Source organism: Microtus ochrogaster, linkage group LG1 (genome assembly GCF_000317375.1).
Source record: "Microtus ochrogaster isolate Prairie Vole_2 linkage group LG1, MicOch1.0, whole genome shotgun sequence".
Taxonomy (NCBI): domain Eukaryota; kingdom Metazoa; phylum Chordata; class Mammalia; order Rodentia; family Cricetidae; genus Microtus; species Microtus ochrogaster.
Genome location: NC_022027.1, coordinates 11,981,124 through 11,986,588, shown reverse-complemented (window position 1 = coordinate 11,986,588; position 5,465 = coordinate 11,981,124).

Sequence of the window (5,465 nt, the reverse complement as noted above, 5' to 3'; positions counted from 1 at the left end):
CTTTGTCCCCTTTAATTTGCCTGACAGCTCAGTCCCCAGCCCTGTCCTTTGCTGTCTCCTCCCTCCTGTTGTCCCTTCTGTGCATCGTGGCATCTGGGCTCCTCTCACCTGTCTGTGCTTGCTTTCCTAACAAACAGAGTGTGTGTCTGCCTTACAGGCACCCAGCCTCTGGTAGGTGCTTTCAGTACTCCTCAGGCCTGTACTGATGCCCTCCGGGGAACATGAGACATCAGACATGGTACCTGATTGAACTTTCAAACTTCTAATAACTTGCTATGCATAGTTGCACATGTCCCTAATCCACTTGAGAGGCTGAAACAGAAAAATTAAGTCGGTCCAACCCCGACTTCACAAATACTTTTGTTTAGAGTGATGTTGATGTAGAGATATAGAGGTCACAATAGCATTAATTAAGAGATAGAATTCGCAGTTTGTTAATTTGTTTTTATGGTCCTGGGAACTGAGCCTGGGACCCTGTGCGTGCTAAGACCCATGTGAAAGTTGTCCTCCGACCTCCCAAACATATTCTGTGACAACACACACTGCACATTTATATATAAAATGTCATGAAATATTTCTTTGGGGTTATACGAAAAAAAATCTGTGGGGATAAGACATTGTCCTTGAGCAAGAATTTGAAAGGCAAGGCACTAATATAAGAGGTTTGGTGGAAATTTCTAATTTATCCAGCTATCCTGTGTAACAAACACTTCATTCATTTCCATTTCTAAAGACCCAGAGGTGAGCGAGTTCGTCTGAGTTGGCAGGACCAGGAAGTAGACTGGGCCTGTTATCGGTTATCTCTGCATTGCTGTGATGAAATTCTGGAGACAATTATTACTCTTACAAAGAGGAAAGATTAACGGATCTCAGAGTTTAGGAGGTTTGAGTCCAAAGTCTGGCGGCTGCTCGTGACAGTGACACGCTTGACGAGAGTGCACCTAGGAGAAAACGGTAACATTCCACACTGGAGCAGAGTGCCCGAGGGGTCCAGACCCCTTGGGAAAGTCAAACCAAGCAGGCTCCATCCATGACCCAGTACTGAAGGTACAGAGGTCGGAGAGCCCTGAAGCCCATTGGCCAGCCTGGCTAACAGAACATTTGGGCTCCAGATTCAGTGAGAGACCTGTCTCAATACTAACACTAATATTAATACTACTAATAATAATATAAAGAGCAATCAAGGAAGAGACTGAACATTAACCTCTGTCCTCTACACACAGAGAGAGCACACTAAGAGAAAATGTAATGAAATATTTATTTTGAGTTATAGGAGACACAATATCTATGGAGGGAGATGAGGCATTGTCCCTGAGCAAGAAGAGCTTCTGGGGCAGAGCCCAGCTTCCCTATTGTCATTTTTCCTGGGGTCATTTAAGGCTTTCTGTTTGCTATATTTTCTTATTAATAACAAATAACATTCACTCATTATGGAAAATCATGTAAAAATGAGAGCACAAACATATAAATGGGGAAATGAAAAATGACTTGTAATTTCACCATTGAGCAATGACTAGAAATCTTTTTATGTCATTATAGCTAAAAGGAATAGTCTGTGGAGGAAAAACAGTGAAAAGAGGAGAGGAGGAGGAGGAGGAGAAGGGAAGAGAAAGGGGGGAGGGAGGAGAGAAGGGGACAGCAGAACAGTGGGGAGCAATGTTTGATGGGAGAGAAAAATCATCCCAACGCTCATGTCCTGGTTCAGCAGGGCAACTTTGAGTTGAATTTTCTTGTGTGTGTATAGGGGTGCAATGTGTTCTTGTGAGTGTGGGTGTGTGGGTGCCATGGTGTGCTTGCGAAGGTCAGAAGGCTTTGGGGGAGTCGGTTCTCTCTACTGTGGGCTCCTGAGAAGCAAACTCAGGTCATCAGGGACTATGCAGCATGACCCAGTATCTTCTGGGTCATTTCCCCAGCCCACACTTGCAATTTTGAAAGAAGTCCAACCAGTCTGTGTAGTAAAAGGTGTGCACACCTCCCTTGGCCTGTATGTTAACTGATGTCCTTTATGGACATCTGCGATGCAGGGACTTTGAAGGCTGGAGGGTGAGGACAGCAGGCATAGCACTAGGTTGAGAAACTGAGGAGAAAGGCAGACTAGGAGGGACTCAGGCGATCACACGACCAGCAGACAAGCATGAGATTTAAGTTTTCTTTACGATCATGTTGCCAACCCTAAGGCACTATGAGTGTTGGGGAAGCCCATGGCTTTAAATAGCTCAGGTGCGGTGCTCTGAGGGTTGAAAGAAAGGACGACCTGGGACCAAGCTGGAATCTGATTACCAAGGACGGCTGACAGAAAAACTGCAGTCCGAGCTAGAAGTGACCAGTCAGGACTAGCACTTAGAAATTCTCAAACGCTGAGGAGAGGGAACTATTGTTCCAAATAGAGGGTGGGTCCTAAAGGAACTATCTAGAGGCGGGGGCAACACTTGGGTGTCCACACAAGTGCAAACACAGCCACACACTTGCTCACTCCCCTCCTTCACCATCTGAATGCTGTACCTAAGACAGTGGAAATGTGGAAGAAGCAGGCTGGGGTGTGACTCCATCTGTAGGGAGCTTGTTTAGCATGCTTGAGGCCCTGGCTTTGATCCCCTTCATGCACCGGGGATGGTGGTTGCAGGCCTGTCATCCATCGCCCCCCCCCCTTCCTGGGAAGTAGAGCCAGATCAGCCTCGGAAATGTCAGACCCTGCCTCAAAAAGAAAATGCAATTGTGGAAATAAAAAGAGGTGGCCAGACATTTTTTTTGCTTATGCTAAGAATTCAGGTGTGTTACAACATCTGGCTAAGGGGCTGTTCTTGTCTGGAAGGTCTGGGGCCCCAGAAGCTCAAGTGCGTGCTAGCTAGAACTGAGGACTTTAGCCAGTCGGAAAAACTTGATCACGCAGCAGCATGCCCTCTGGTGACTTTTACAGCCGGGCAGTTATCACCAAGTTTCCGCTGGACTCAATGGAGGAATTTGAACTTCGGAGTACTGACGGGAGGGAGGAGGAGAGGCAGCTCTGGATGGCTGAAAATGTAAACTAAGGCAGATTGAGACCTTACGGGATCGGGCAGCTGGGAGCCAGAAGTGGTACCGAAGGGGTCTTTGCAGGAAGACTGAAATAAAGGGAAAGAAACATTGATCAGTGTCGCAGTTGCTCAATTCAGTCTGTCACTGGAAGAAAGCCTTGGTCAGTTGGCTACCTCCGATTGGTGAAAAGGAGGTCTGCATTTCAACTTAATCAATTATTTGTGCCCATGTGTGTTTGCAGTGAGTAGGAAAGCAGAGCCGATATGGGGGCCACTCACAGTGTGCAGGGGGGAGGGGCGAATAAGCCATGATGCTTATATTGACATCAGAAGACCACTTCTCTGATGTGGGAGTGATTTCTTATTAATAAAGAAACTGCCTAGGCCCATTTCATAGGCCAACCCTTAGGTAGGCGGAGAAAACAGAACAGAATGCTGGGAGAAAGAAGCTGAGTCAAGGAGTCGCCATGATTCTCCCACTCCAGATAGATGCAGGTTAAGATCTTCCCTGGTAAGCCACCTTGTGGGCTACACAGATTATTAGAAATGGGTTAGATCCATATAGGCATCCTCCTGAATATTAACCTTCATCAGGCGATGAAGGAGACAGAGACCCACATTGGAGCATTGGACAGAAATCTCAAGGTCCAAATCAGGACCAGAAGGAGGGGGAGCACGAGCAAGGAACTCAGGACCGCGAGGGGTACACCCACACACTGAGACAATGGGGATGTTCTATCGGGAACTCACCAAGGCCAGCTGGCCTGGGTCTGAAAAAGCCTGGGATAAAACCAGGCTCGCTGAACATAGCGGACAATGAGGACTACTGAGAACCCAAGAACAATGGCAATGGGTTTTTGATCCTACTGCATGTACTGGCTTTGTGGGAGCCTAGGCAGTTTGGATGCTCACCTTACTAGACCTGGATGGAGGTGGGTGGTCCTTGAACTTCCCACAGGGCAGGGAACCCTGATTGCTCTTTGGGCTGAGGGGGGGGGGGACTTAATGGGAGGCGGTGGCAGGGAAGAGACAGAAATCTTTAATAAATAAATAAAAATAAGAAAAAAAAGAAATGGGTTAGATCAATATGTAAGAGCTAGCCAATAAGAGGCTGGAACTAATGGGCCAGGCAGTGTTTAAAAGAATACAGTTTCTGTGTAATTATTTCGGGGCATAAGCTAGCCATGCGGCCGGGAGCTGGGGTGGCAGGAATGCACCCGCAGCTCCTTCAACACTTCTCTCCTTCCACCTTTCCCACACGCGGTTTTCAGGTCCCAGTGCAGGGCTTCAGCCTGTGCCTCTACCAGCTGAGCCATCTCCCTAGGCCCTGTACCGGCATTTATAAGAAGCAGCTCAAGGGTTAAGGTTGAGGAGAACATGCTTAGATGTAGAGCCCCAAACTTGAACCTCAAGACAGAGCAAAAACATGCTGAAGTTAATTTTTGCTCAACTTTGTGCCAATCAGCCCAGGTTTAGGAGACTTCCCAAGCCCAACCAGCGTCATCTGCACGGGGATCCGCCAGACCTCGTTTCTATGCCATCGACTCTAACAAGTCCTGCTTTGATCATCCTCTCAGTACACTGATAATATGATTGATAATATAATTAAATAATGCAGCGTTTCTCGCAGCCACCACGTCTGGCGCACTCCCAGGAATGAAGTCATAGATGTTATCGTCCCTAGTGTTTGAGTTATATCCACAGGTGCGTTGGAACGTAAGGTCACAGAGCCATCATTATCTAAAATGTCACAGCCGTTGTGGGCCCGACGGAGAGTAACCTTGAGTTCTCCCATGCGTCTTATTCACGCAGCAACCACCGGATGTGTAACACTGGCACGCATTTAAAGTCGCTGAAGTAGAGAGCTTAGTGGGGAGGTAAATGCAGTGACCATAAGGAAAATAATGACACCAAACTGACAAAGTCCCCAGAATCCTAAGGGACACACCTCAAATCATGTCCTTAAAAGCTCCTTTAAAGGGCTGGAGAGATGGCTCAGTGGTTAAGAGCACCGGCTGCTCTTCCAGAGGTTCTGAGTTCAATTCCCAGCAACCACATGGTGGCTCACAACCATCTGTAATGAGATCTGGCACTCTCTGGCGTGTGGACATACATGGAGGTAGAATGTTGTATACATAATAAATAAATAAATCTTTTTAAAAAAAAGCTCCTTTAAGCTAAAAACTCCAAGTCAGAGGCTTGTCCAATTATGTCTTGCTATGAGGCTATCAGGGTTTTGTTGTGATGTACAGGGTTAAGTGTACTCTCTATTTTGGTATTCTCTTGATCTCCTGAGATTCAATGTAATCTCATTAATAAACACTTTGGGGGGAAGAGAGTATATTTTCATAGGGTTGGGTAGTTTTATTGATCCTACTTGCACTTAATACAGAGGAAACTCTCTTTGTTGAATGATGTACAATTAATTCTAGAATGTTCTAGGAAAACTAG